Source organism: Wyeomyia smithii, chromosome 2 (genome assembly GCF_029784165.1).
Source record: "Wyeomyia smithii strain HCP4-BCI-WySm-NY-G18 chromosome 2, ASM2978416v1, whole genome shotgun sequence".
Lineage (NCBI taxonomy): Eukaryota > Metazoa > Arthropoda > Insecta > Diptera > Culicidae > Wyeomyia > Wyeomyia smithii.
The window spans coordinates 4,336,400-4,351,390 of NC_073695.1; the positions used below are offsets into that span (position 1 = coordinate 4,336,400).

At 36.1% G+C, this 14,991-nt stretch overlaps 1 protein-coding gene across 14 annotated transcripts in view; it reads left to right on the forward strand.

The window, feature by feature from the left end:
* Positions 1–14,991, forward strand: part of LOC129721272 (potassium channel subfamily T member 2) — a 705,817-nt gene that overhangs the window by 210,313 nt on the left and 480,513 nt on the right. For 4 of the 14 annotated variants that reach the window (XM_055673635.1, XM_055673637.1, XM_055673636.1 and 1 more), the window contains exon 1: positions 13,572–14,230. The exons of the other annotated variants lie outside the window; for them this stretch is intronic. The gene's annotated coding sequence lies outside the window, so the exon portion shown is untranslated. Of the gene's footprint in view, positions 1–13,571; positions 14,231–14,991 lie in introns of those variants that run through there. 14 annotated transcript variants of the gene reach the window in all.

Here is a 14,991-nt window from a genome sequence, read left to right on the forward strand (position 1 = left end):
TCTGGTTTTTAGTTCTGATTGGTTGAGAGCACACAGGGCATATTTTCCAAATTTTTATCGAGTTGAAATACCGAGATAGTTTTAGACGATAGATTTGCAAATTTTCATGTGAAAACTCGTATCTGTGAAGTATATTTTAACCATAAAGGTTACAAGAGTCGACAAACATTACAACATAGCTTTTAAAGTTAAAAATTGTTGCGGATATGTGCGAATGAGAGAATAGGGTGCCTCCAAAAATTATCATTTTAACCAAAACCAAAAAATAGAAGCAAGATAGAGCAAAAAATTTGATTGACAAAATTTCATAGAATTAGATTATTTAAAATCTTGTAGAAGAAATCATCGCTCTGTTTCATCAGATAAAAAGTTATACCATTTATTTTGTGCATAATAGGAACTCGCCAGTAACCATTTATATAAAAAAATAGATCTGCTTTGTAGAGAAATTTACTACACGACATGAAATTTCTAGCATCAATGGTTTCCAACTTATAGCTTTTTTGGTGAAACTTCGTGATTTCGACCATAGTGCGTGGCTTGGTAGAGCAGATCCGGTCAATGTGACTCGATAGGAGTCTGACGGGGTGTAGATTTTCTTACCCTCTACGAATGCCACGGACCGAAATTGCTTGCAGTCAAAGATTTTTACCCCAGGAAGACTGCTGTTCTTAAAACAGCCAACAGCATCCTTCGAGAGGCACTCAACGGACAGACTCGAATTGGTCACAACATCGTCGATCCACTATTCACTATATTGCGCTGGTACTTATTCTCAACTAGTTGAGAATCAGCTACAGAAGAGGATTGATCAGGATGGACAGGATCGGAAGGGTTCGAGGAGGAAGTATTGGGGGTAAGGAATTTACATCCATTGCGCTTAAGAGTGCAATCACCACGTCTTCGGTAGTACGATCATCAGATCTTTTTGCAGCGACACAGCCACACATTAACCAGTTGACCTGCAACGCGGATTTTTCTTACACAGCACACCACTGGAAAAGACCGTACCGTTCTTTGTATACACAGACCGAATTATAATGGAGTGACCACTTAGTATGTCCGCTTCTGTCGAGTCTTCGACGCGGAATGTTCGAATTGCCATTGATGAAACAATTACATTTCTTTTTGAGTTCGTGGTAAAATTTTGGGCTTTAGTACTCCTTCTTACACTGCGTTTCACTTCGTGTCTTATCTTTAGCTATGTTGTCTAATAGTAAACGTGAGGGGAATGAACACAGCCGCCGTTTGATTTAGTTCCGCTGAGACGCAAGTTAGAGGTAGGTTTGGGATATCCAAAGATTGAATACTCCTTCGTTTTCGCTGTAAGGAGTCAACACTGCGACCTGACCAGTTGTTTTCTGTCCTCCGCACTTCATGTTATTGGCAGTGTCACCATTTGAAGAAATGCTTATTAAGCTTACTGCTTTACTATACCGATTATGTCAAGTGGAAGGAACCTTATTAAAATCTCGTTCCTCGTGTGTGCTTCAAAGATTGGTTCAATCAATCGCGACGACACCGAGAGTGGGCATTCTACAAGTCAGAAAACTTGATGCGGTGATAATTTCTGCAGTTCAGAAATTACTAACTCGCTACTGGAATCATTGAACGTTACTTGTTTTGGTTCATTGGTTTTATCCCAGAGTCGGGAATAAACGATCCACAGCGGGTCGAAAAGTAAACATCACCATAACACGCGATGGAATTGACCTGATATTCTCTGTTGTCCTTCGCATGGTGATGCATATCGACCCGATGGTAATATAGAACATTGCATTTTATTCATGCTTCTTAGGGTGATCGCCATGTGTAGCACATCTCCCCCCTTTTGTTGAATGATGCAGTGGAATTTAACGTCACGTATTGTAACGATTTTTCGAAGTTTTATTTGTAGCTAAATAATATCGTATTTCGTACCCCTCAGTATATAGCTCGGAACCATCATCTTTCCCATCTTTTACTATATTTTTAGTTTATTTTTGTTTTATTTTTAGAGAATGGTAAAGTTTATATTCACTTACGTGCCATTATTTTTAATCGGGTCTTATTATTGAATGGAGTTTCTTTACGCGATTTTTTGAAACTACGCGGTTTTTTATACGCGGATTTTTTCAACGCGATACAACCAACCACGTAAAAAAGACCCCAGTGTACATCTTGTGTAAGGTTTGCTTTTTTGCTAAAAAAATATTCAACTGGTGTATGACTAAGATCAGAATGTGGAGTAGTATATGAAAATTCATGGTATTTAACCCAAATGGTCTTCAAAAACAAAATGACCTGACTTTTTCAGGCATTCACAAAGTTTTAATAATTTTTGGCGAGCCTAACAATCCAGAAAAATCAGGGTTATTTTAAAAGAGTTGAGATGGTATCAGTTATGAAACTGCAAATAAATTGCAATTTTTTTTTGTTCACACAAATTGCAAAATTTATCCTGAAGACATTTTCTATGCAGAGTAATAAGTATTTGAATACAATTTTTTCCTAACAAACGAGCTAAAATGCATGAAATTTTAAATTTCAAAGTAACAGCGGAAATTAATTCATATTGTGTTGTCAAAAATGTATGTTGATTTTTGTATTTGGTTTAGTTCTTCCATGCTTAGCGGCTTCATTAAAAATTGTGAATCGAATTTCTATTTTTTATTTTGAAAAAACCAATTTTTTTCAATTTTTTATTTTGAAAAAACCAAAAACCAAAATGATACCGATAGTTAGGGGAAAACTCAATGCTTTTAGCAATATTTGAAACCAATACAAAGATTGACATGAATCAAATATATCATGTACGCCGTTAGAATAATCGCTGTTTCATTGTTTGATTAACCGATTTGAAAAATCGATAATTTGTGCATGATTTAAGCACCAGCTGTTCCTCTTTGGTAACACGAGACTCAATGCAATCCAATGACAAAATCGATAAGAATTCAATTGGAATTGATTTTTATTATAGTGATGTTTACAAAACCCGCAATATAAAAGATCGAGCTCATTACTATTTCTGACATTTTTTTAATAACACAACAAGTAAAATTTATAAAAAAAAATTCTGTTGTGAATGTTACATCGCAAGTACCACAAGGATCTCATCTAGGTCCGTTATTTTTCATGTTGTTTATCAATGATTGAGAACTTAGTCTGCCATTCTAACGTTTCAATTTATGTAGACGACATGACACTTTTCCTAGAAATACGTAAATCATCTGAGGCAAAAGCCTTCCAAAGAGAAGTCGATGTTTTTTTATATTGGGTGTATTGAAAGTTTGTTGAAAAAAAAACCTTAAAAAATGCATCTGAATCTTATTTATCGGAAGCAAAATGTAAGACAGGATGCCATCTCTACAACAAAATCGTCATTTAAACGATACTTTCGTATCCAAATCACCCTATGTAGAAGACTGTGGTAAGATAATTTACAAGGCGAGCAATATGTTCAAGTTCATGAAGAAATTAAATTTTCATGCCAATTATTCTCATTCGTAGAAATAATTAAAAAACGATAATATTTCAGCTCATAACCTTTCAACTAGACAACCTGTAGAAAGCTGTGCTCAGGTAATAAATTCTTCAAATGGACGAATTAAATCACTCAGTTTGGTCGAGTCGTCACCGAGGCAAATAATCTTTTTCCATACACTCTCACTAAAAGCTCACTGTCACAGTCAGTTATAGCTTTTCGCCTTAGTAAGAGCAGACAGTCTACTTGCGCCCCGGTAAACTTGCTCGAAGATAATAAATAATTCAGATTGCAATAAAAAACACGTGTTTCTGTTAATTAACGTGGTTTCCCCGAATCGGCCGTCAACGTCTGGCAGCACACCTAAATTACAGGTGGAAGCCGACAAGGTTTGGCTGGTGTCGTAAAAACTCTCTGCCATAATTTATTCCAACCCGATAATCTTTCGAAATGTGTTTTCTTTTCATCAGAAAGCTTATCAGTTGTACAGAATAATTGATATGCAGCGGGATAAAATGAGCTTAGTTTTACTGGTGGATATTTATACCTTAAGCTCTCTACTAAGCTTGGCAAATAATAAACTACAAATTAAATCCAGAAATTTTGTATATGTTCTCCTAAAGTAAGGCAAATCAACCGGATTATGCGGGGCCAATAATTTGATCCTGGATTGTTGAGAAATACGTTTAGTTGACATTTCCGTATAATGGACCAAAAGGCCAAAAGTCGAGTGAACGTAATTATGCATACTGCGAATACCTGAGCGTTCATATATTTATTTGCTGTTTATTTATGACAAGTGTACCAAGAACCCTTGAATTCCATTTCCCGCTACCCAGCTGGCGCATATCCTATGTCAATCGTTGGACACAAACACACGCCATTTGCCATTCGGTCCGTGAAATATTATGCAGATTAATGGTACCGATGTCTGGGCTCTTGCGAGTTGACAAACTGGGTAATTATTGCCGATGTTTCATCGGGCGGTTGTAATTATTTAATTGAATATTTAAGCGACGCAGTGTGGGTTGGTAAACAACGGCTTGATATGTGATATTTGTGGGTATTATATTTTTCCTTTATCGAGGCGATGAAAAAGTTCGTCGCTAAAGATAGAGGTAAAGTTGTCATGTGTTGAAAATATATTTCCGCGATGCGTGTTGCTGTCGAAATTGCTTGAGGCCCGAGGGAAATTTCACTTGATGGCAGTTTTAATGTGAAAAAGATCGTTTTAGGATACTTTCTTCAATGTTAAATTCCTACGCACACTGGCGTTGGCTCATTGAATTAAATTTTACACCCTGTTTGTTCGCCCTGAGATTTATATTACCTACGACTCAATATTATACAGAAATAAAGCAGCACTATTTGAGTGACTACATGCTTTACAGTTGTAATGGAAACAAACAGATACCTTCAGGTGAGCTTCACACTGGCAACAGCCGAGCAGAATATTAATTAAAAAGGTACCAAATCACACCACTGTGTTTAATGTCGGTATTCAAACCGCCATAGGTGTAATTAACTGATTACACCCTTCCAGTGTTTTATTCTGCTTTTAAACAGATTGCACAGAATGTTTTTCTTTGAATACGACCGAACGAACCTGGTAGAGAGTGCCTCATTCATTTCTACACTCGATCAAGATTGTGTATGTGTGCTTATATTTTCCGATGTTTAGTTAGCTGGAAAATTTTAATGATTTCTCTTGCACAGCACTAGCAAACAGGGCAGACACAGAGCAGCAGACGTCAGATTTGATAGATGCGGATCAGAATATTCATGTCAGTTGCAGTAGTAACCAGTAGTAACGGGTTAATCAGTTCTAATTTTAGTTCGTCTGTCAGTCCGTGGTTACTGCGGTTACTAGGAGGAGTAAACATTATCCAATAGATTGCAGAGGATAAAAGTTTCAGAATTAAGTAAACATAACTGAATGCGGTGCTGTCCGTGTTGGCGCATGCTGCAAAGGTAAATCCCTGTTTGTTTTTCTTATCATGAAGCAAAAGGGAAAAAATGAAATGCACACTGTTGGAAACAAGTGGGTCACCTTCAAACTCAATTGAAGCTGGTTCTTTAATGTTGAGAGAAAATTGCTTGTTTACTTTTAGTCTACTTGTAACTTTTTATGGCTGAAGAAAACCAGCATAAAATCATCACTATTTTTCCCACTCTGACAAGATCAGAATGCAGTACGGAGTCGTGGGATGCACAGGTGTGGAAAATTAACTTTTTTCTATGGCAGAGATTTGTTTACTTTCCATTGAACACAGACGTGTGCTTGGTTCGAGCCGCACTTGTTGAGTTGCTTGCTCTAGGATATTTTCTCCATCCATAAACTGCATGTGTGTTGTTTGCACAACGCTATTTACAGGCAAAATTAATTTCACTAGATCTCATGTGGCACGCAAACAAATGTTGTAACTTTTATAATGGCAGTATTTCAAACATCTATCGGGAGATTCACAACAAAGCATTTCGCTAATTATAAAAAGTGCTTTGCTTTCACATTTTTCTCAATTACCGGGCGCAAAAAAGCTCTTCTTTCAGGGAAAAGCCCTGCAAAAGGAACTCGGCACGCAACAGAGCGTGTGCCCTCGTACGTCGTACGCGCACTCACTGGGCTGCCGATCGCTACGGGAGTATTTATTAATTGAATTGAGTTTCAATTTATTTTTATAATTAAATACCGGCTGATGCCTAGACCGCATATTGTCAGTAAATGCACGTACCGTTACAGCGGCCCGGGGAAGCCACACGCACTCGGGGCATGTGGCTTGTCTCGACCGGCATCGCTCTGGCTGCTGGTGGTTACACGAAGCCCCTTGGCGGGCAGGCAAATGCTAGAAGAGTCTTTTAGTGAATTTTTCATGTACCAATAATTTCCATTCTTTTCGCCTGATTGAGTTTGTTGTAGCGAATAATGCTAGACATCTTGGCTGCTTTGAAGTCAACTTATAACAGCTGGTAGCAGAATATTCAAAGGTTAAAAGTTCAATGAATGATATATGCATACAGCAATTCTATGCAAAAAAAAAATCAATCACATTTTTTTGCTCCGATTATACTTTAAATCGCGTTGTAGAAAAATGTCTAACCCGTAATTTATTGTTTGGCCTTTATGATGACACTTACTGTCATAGAGTTGCTTAACAGAAAACCTTTTTCACACTTGATGTCCAAAATGATGTCCAGGATCGTGATTTTTTGCATAATGGTTCTTCATAACGCAAACACCTTCTTGCAAACGATTAGTTCTCTATGACTTCTTTAACCCCCCGGTCGATAGTACCTGGCGATAATAGAACCGATACCCTACAATCTATGAGAAATTCAAAAAAATATCAAATGATAGGGTCTCCTGGGTCTCAAACCCTCTCGGCAAAAAACGGTTTGTATCATACTTTTTTGTGTAGCTGTTTTTATTTAAAGTACATTACAATATTTTTCCTTTGAAGGGCTAATATTTACCCTGAATTTGATGCCTGAAGATTCAAAAACGGTTCAGTGGCTTAAGAGTTACAAATTTTTTAAAATCAAAAATTAAAAATCAAGTTAATTGTTTGGTCAATCTTGCAACAGAGAGTGTCGGGCCAAACGAAAACAAGATACGGGTCTGAAATTTTCCGACAAAGAACGACAATGGCTGCATGAATAACGCTACAATTACTAAAAACAAGAATTAAGAACAATGAACTGAGGACTAAGAACCAAGAATTGAGAATCATGAACTAAGAATCAAGAACTAGAAATTAAGAGACTTAAAAGACCTACGAGACCCAAGACAACTTATAACCTAGAGACCTAAGAGATCTTAGAGATCTAAGAGACCTAAAAGACCAGGGAGACCTAAGAGACCTCAGAGAACTAGGACACCTAAAAGACCTGGAAGACCCAAGAGACCCAAAATAACTAAGAAAACTAAGAGAACTAAGAGTACTAAGAGAACTAGGAGACTCTGAAGATCTGACTGACCTAGGAGGCCCAAGAGACCAAAAAGACATAAGAGACCTAAAAGATTTAAGAGACCTACGAGACCCAAGAGAACTAAGAACCCAAAGACCTAAGAAATCTCAGAGATCTAAGAGACTTAAGAGACCTACGAGACCCAAGAGAACTAAGGACCCAAAGACCTAAGAAATCTCAGAGATCTAAGAGACCTAAAAAATCTGGGAGACCCAAGAGACCTTGAATAACTAAGAGTACTAAGAGAACTGAGAGAACTAAGAGAACTACGAGAACTAAGAGAACTAAGAGAACTAAGAGACTCTGAAGATCCGACAGACCTAGAAGGCCCAAGAGACCAAAGAGACATAAGAGACCTAAAAGACTTAAGAGACCTACGAGACCCAAGAGAACTAAGAACCCAAAGACCTAAGAAATCTCAGAGATCTAAGAGACCTAAAAAATCTGGGAGACCCAAGAGACCTTGAATAACTAAGAGTACTAAGAGAACTGAGAGAACTAAGAGAACTACGAGAACTAAGAGAACTAAGAGAACTAATAGAACTAAGAGAACTAAGAGAACTAAGAGAACTAAGAGAACTAAGAGAACTAAGAGAACTAAGAGAACTAAGAGAACTAAGAGAACTAAGAGAACTAAGAGAACTAAGAGAATTAAGAGAACCAAGAGAACTAAGAGAACTAAGAGAACTAAGAGAACTAAGAACGAAGAACTAAGAACTTAGAATTAAAAACTAAGAACTAAGAACTGAGAATTAAAAAGTGTAAAAGGAAACCGCGTAAAAATAAAAACCGCGTAAATTCCGGAATCCGCGTGAAAACAGCCGCATAAAAAAACGCGTAAAAAGCGACTTTTGTGGCGATATAAGTTAAAAACTATGAAAAATGTCAGAAATGCCGAAAATGTCAAAAATGTCAAAAATTTAAGGAATGTCAAAAAAGTGAAATATGTAAAAAAATGAAGATTTTTAAAAATGTCAAGAATGTCAAAATATTTTTGAAAATGTCAAAAATGTCACAAATGTCTAAAAGTAAAAATATTAAAAAGATGTTAATTATGTGAAAAATGTAACAAAAATTTCAAAAGTGTCAAAAATGTCATAAATGCCAAAAATGTCCTAAATATCCTAAATGTCCTAAATGTCATAAATGTCATAAATTTCATGAATGTCATAAATGTCATAAATGTAGAAAATTTCTAAAATGTCATATATGTCAAAAATGTCAGAAATGTCAAAAATGTCAAAAATACCAAAAATGTCAAAAAGGTAAAAAATGTCAAAAATGTCAAATGTCATAGATGTCAAAAATGTCATAAATTTAAAAAATGTCATAAATTTTAAAAATGTCATATATGTCATAAATGTCATAAATGTCATAAATGTCATAAATGTCATGAATGTCATAAATGTCATAAATGTCATAAATGTCATAAATGTCATAAATGTCATAAATGTCATAAATGTCATAAATGTCATAAATGTCATAAATGTCATAAATGTCATAAATGTCATAAATGTCATAAATGTCATAAATGTCATAAATTTCATAAATGTCATAAATGTCATAAATGTCATAAATGTCATAAATGTCATAAATGTCATAAATGTCATAAATGTCATAAATGTCATAAATGTCATAAATGTCATGAATGTCATGAATGTCATAAATGTCATAAATGTCATAAATGTCATAAATGTCATGAATGTCATGAATGTCATAAATGTCATAAATGTCATAAATGTCATAAATGTCATAAATTTCATAAATGTCATAAAGGCTATGAATGTCATTAATGTCATATATGCCATATATGTCAAAAATTTCAAAAAAATGTCAAAAAATGTCAAAATTGTCAAATATGTCAAAAATGTCATAAATGTCAAAAATGTCAAAAATGTCAAAAAATGTCAAAAATGTCAAAAATGTCAAAAATGTCAAAAATGTCAAAAATGTCAAAAATGTCAAAAATGTCAAAAATGTCAAAAATGTCAAAAATGTCAAATATGTCAAAAATGTCAAAAATGTCAAAAATGTCAAAAATGTCACAAATGTCATAAATGTCATAAATGTCATGAATGTCATCAATGTCATAAATGTCATAAATGTCATAAATGTCATAAATTTCATAATTGTCATAAAGGCTATAAATGTCATTAATGTCATATATGCCATATATGTTAAAAATTTCAAAAAATGTCAAAAAATGTCCAAACATGTCAAAATTGTCAAATATGTCAAAAATGTCATAATTGTCATAAATGTCAAAAATGTCAAAAATGTCAAAAAATGTCAAAGATGTCAAAAATGTCAGAAATGTCAAAAAATGTCAAAAATGTCAAAAATGTCACAAATGTCATAAATGTCTTAAATGTCATAAATATCATTAATGTCATAAATGTCATAAATATCATAAATGTCAAATGTCATTTTTGTTTAATATATCAAAAATTTCAAAAATGTCAAAAAATTTCAAAATTTTCAAAAATGTCATAAATGTCATAAATGTCAAAAAAGTCAAAAATGTCAAAAAATTTCAAAAATGTCAAAAATGTCAAGCATGTCAAAAATATCAAAAATGTCAAATATCAAAAATGTCAAATATCAAAAATGTCAAAAATGTTGAAAATATCACAAATGTCAAAACTTTTATGGATTTCAGATACATATACAATACATTTATGCGTGGTCGAAAAATTTAGCTTTTCATGAAACGATACATTTGAATGATGTGATGTTTTGTTACGGTATAGGCAAACTTGAGATTGCGCAGTGAAAAAAAATCGGTCATCTATAATTTTTTTTCAAAATAAGTTTTCTAGATAAACAATTTAGTTGCCCAAAATTCTGCTGAGCAAACGATAGGGGTCAATTTTTTAGAAGAAAAGGTTTTTCTTTTTTTGTATTCTTCTCGAAGTACGATTGACTAATTCACGACACAGCAGTAATTGTGTTGTGCTGCATTTTGCGGCTGAAAACATGAAATGAAATAAGTTATTACTGCAACAATGCAGTGCTTGCACAGATGTGTCGCTCCTTTCTACAACCATTCACCGCATAAAGTCACCCAAACAAATCAACCACACGTTCACACATCTACCACAACTACGAACGTTATCGGAAAAAAGTGGAAAATTCACAGATCAATTTATGAATGAAGTTTTAACTGAAACCATGGAACCGCTAGTAAAACGCACGTAAAAGCCTCATCAACATCAACAAATACCGTGTATCTTACCAGTTCGTGAAATGGTTTGTACGTGTTTGCCAGTGTATGTACGGGAAATGTCACTCATCGTCATAAGCAAACGCATACAGAATCTATGATGATAAAAAAACAGCAGGAAAAATCCTATATTGCAATTCATACACGTGACTTTTTCCTGCACTTTTAGTGCAGATAGGGCGTAGAAAATTTTTTACTGGGTATGAGCACGAGTATCAACATATAACAAAATCGAAACAATAATTTGTACTTATCTTACTGAATCCATTGAAACCGTTGCATATTCGAGCGCCTGTACAACCTGCAGTAACCACTCACACCAAATACACTAGTTTCAGCAAAAAAAATGATGAAAACACTTGAAATGTGAACTTTTAATAAGCAGACAAGAGCTTCTCCCCTGCACTGAAAAAAAAAATCATTTTTGAAACAAAAAGTGATTTAAAAACAAATTCAGCAAATCTCTTTTATAATGGAGGCGGTTTCATGTATACGAAAAAATTGTTTTTGTTGAAAAGACTCTATTAGACAAATGATTTAAAATTCCTTTGGAATAAGGCTGGGCGAAATTTCGAGATTTTTGAAACTGAACGAAATTTTTCTCAAAATTCTTCGAAAAATAACAACAATTCTTGATTTTCATGTAAGTTTTTCGCTGAATTCATATTTGTAAAGGAAGTTGAGAGATATTTTGAGTTTAATTAAGTGGAAAATGTGAAAAAAAGCCGGAAATCAAAAAAAAAAAAAATAAACTCTAAATGTTTTAAACTTTATAAGGTCTAAAGCTATGAAGCATTCTCGGACCTTAATTAAGGTTTATAACAGCAGAGCGGGAGCCTAGTGTGGTTGGTAATGTCTCCGCCAACCACGCTCGACGCCTGGGTTCGTATCCCACCGCCGACATAGGTGTCGATGGTTGTGAGGTGGCGTGATCCACTCACAACCAACCCAACTGGTCTAGATTCAATCCTAGCCGACACCGGGAGATTTCCTGAGGCGAAAAATCTCTGGGATCACGCCTTCCATCGCATGAGGAAGTAAAGCCGTTGGCGCCGGTCCGTTAATAAACGGGTCGTGAGTTAGGGACCTGGGTGTGGAGTCGCCTCCCTGAGCGTCGATAATTGGCCACAACAGTGGCGGAAATAGACCGACGGAAAATAAGCGAGAATAAAAAAAAAAAGGTTTATAACAGCAAAAAAAATGGTTCAGAAATCATAAGTTGTTTCTTTTCATTAAAATAATGTGTGCTCAATTTCGTTAAATTTTGTTTAATTTCGAGAAACTCAAGATTTCGCGAAATTTCGCACATCCTCGCTTCGGAAGCAGAACAAATGTTCTTTCAGAATATTAATCAGTTATCTGTATATTTTTGCGAACGAATGAATTAATTAAAACTTAAATAACCACTGAAAACCCGATGTTCAAATAACTTTTTTTTTATTTTTTACTATAGTGAGTTGTTCAGCAATAATATGTATTTTTGGATGCCTAATAATTTTGTAGAAGATAATTTTGTAAAATAGGTAGCAAAGCTTGGAAAAATGTTATGCTGCAAATTATGATTTGAGTAAACCTTCCATATGAAACTGTTTTTACCTTTTTAAAGATAAGAAATATAAATTCAACATCTTCGACGAATTTGCTAGAAAGGGCATCTGCTACAACTTTCTCAAAGACACTGGCTGTGTATCTTACTGTTCTAAAAAAAAATTCTATACATCTCTTATAGGTGGAATAATCATTGAATCGTCTATTTTGAAGAAAGCGCAATATCAGATGAGTTTACTTAATCCAATTACTGAATATTACCCGATTTGGCCTCACCTTTTTTCCTGATTTTCAGCTTTATTCACATGCGGAAATTACACTGCCATTGATTCTTGTTCGAAAGAATTCAGTAGAAATGTTTGAAAAAAATTAGCAAATGAAGTTTATTTCTACGCGGATTACAAAATTTACGCGGTTTTTTGCGTGTATACATCCTTCGCGTAAAAAAGACCACAGTATGAATTTGTTCTTCTAAAAAATATTTTTGCTCCATTTTGCGACAAATTGCCATTTTAGTAGAGATCAAAACTTTTGAAATGCATTTTTAAATGATTTTATTTCAAAAATAAGCCAATAAACAAAAGGACTGCAAAAGAGTCATGTGTTATCTGATCAAAAACATGTAGGTACAAAGCTCAATCAGAATCAAAACTGACCATTACAAATTTTTGTATTATAGGAATAATTTCGCTTGGAATGGTTCATTGGGTGAAATGTTGGATTAAAAATTAAAGTAGTGGTAACATTATTTCTCACTATAAAATCACAGCGTTTCATTTCTAAAAATTGGATATTAAAGATTTTCAAGACTAAAGCATAAAATCATTATTCTCCACATTAACGCATTCGTAACTGTTCTACGCCGCTGGAAAGCTCTACTCGTAAGCTCTGTTATAAAGTATATGCGAGAGAGTTTCCATCGAAAACAGAGATCAGTTCCTAACTCTCGCAGTAAGTTTTATGGCCAACGACCTGCCGCAGGGGAGTTTTCTTTGCGGTAGCTTGGCGTGGTTTCCCCCCCTCTTGGTGAGCGTGATTACGTCATAGTATGTAGAGAAAATAATTCTCTGAGCTTTCTCTCAGCATTGGAAAAGTATAAAACATTCCGTCGCCGGTGTGGGTTGTGGGGTGGGATGCTTGCGATCAGCTGTGCGAGGAAAACAACAAAACAGCACCGGTGCGGCGGAGCGCGGGAAATCAATGTTGCGGCACGCTCTTGTTCTCTCTCTCTCGCTCTGTATTTTATTTTTTCTGCTTCTCTCGGTCGCTCTCCTCCCAATGACGACGAACAACGGCACTGCGTTTCCCGCCCGACTGCGGCATGCTGATTCCTGTGTTTTGAACTTTCACTGCCGCTCGGCCGGATTCAGTTGTAATCTTCCCGCGGTCGCGTTTGCAAGCTGTCGATTACCACCAGCCGACGGAAAAGATCATCACTCCGGGTTCCGGTTCGGAGGTTGCCTCGCACGAGTTTCGCCGATTTATTCGCCATCATCACCACCGTCATCGTTGTCCGCTGGTCACACCGCTGGACCGGTGGATTGTGGATTGGGTAATTGCGTTGCTCAGCATTGGCAGCGCGGCTAGCTGCCTACAGGCGGTGAAATATTTTTGCATACCGGATTTGGGGCTGTGCACTGAGGGACCGGTTGTTTTCGGTGGCCGCGGTTCGACGGAAATTTGAGTGGTTTGTTGATAATTGGTTTGAAATTGGAAAAAAAAGTGAAAGTGTGGAAACGAGTTCTTTTCCTAAATCTATCCGCCCGCTGACAACACTGTTTGTGAGTGAGAAGGCGCCACTAGTTTTGCTAATCTAGCACCATAAGAGTAGAATTTAGTGTGATTTTAACCAAAAGCCTGTACAACTTTAGTGATACATCTAGGATAGTGAAGTTTTTAGAGCAACTGTTAACAACACTCATAATCGAGCTTTGGATGAAAGCTTTAATCGTGTAGTAGCTGTTTAAAGGAATACCTAGAAAACCCCTTTGCTGTAACGGACATATGTTCCAAATCTTATGATCAACCAGGTGACTCTATCGTTATTTTTGCCGCCATATCACGAAGAACGATCGTTATTTCGAATGAAAATTGTGGAACACTCTTATTGTTAGACCAGTGCTGCCATCATTAGCCGTTTTCAAACTTGTGACAAGAGGGTAATTAGTTAGTTTACCAGAGCTGTAATTTTAGTTCGCCATTATTCAATGTGAAACCGCATTACCAGTATCGAAACGGAATTGCATTAAATACAATACCCCGTTGTTAACCGTCAGCGGAAAATCCTGGCCCTAGAATACACACCGGGAAGGACCGTTCGTGACGTGTCATTAGTGTGGCAAGTGTAACACTAGAAATTGGCTAGAATCACCGTCGATGGAGTGCTGCTTCCCTAGAGAGGAAACCTTCGCATCACGTAGCAGGCTGCTATTATGGATTCATTCGCGGGTACTTTCTCGATTGGTCATGGAAGGCCGTGAGAATGTGCGGTGGTGCATGGTTCAGTGCAGGACTCTGATTAGGGGTCTATTTTTGGGTTGCTGTGCTTCTCCCCGGCTGTTGGGAGTACGGGAATATGGCCTTCGGCTTTGAATTTGATATCGCTATGAACGGAAATCAGAATGAAGATCGAGAATTAGTTTCATGGGAATGTGGATGGTGTGTTAGTGTGTGTGGTCGTTATGGTCGGGTCGGTTGTCCATTGGAAGCAAGCGGATATGGTGTAACTGGAGCGAATGGAATTTTGTGTGCCTGTACGATAAGCACTCTGCTGGAAATTCAAATTTCTGTT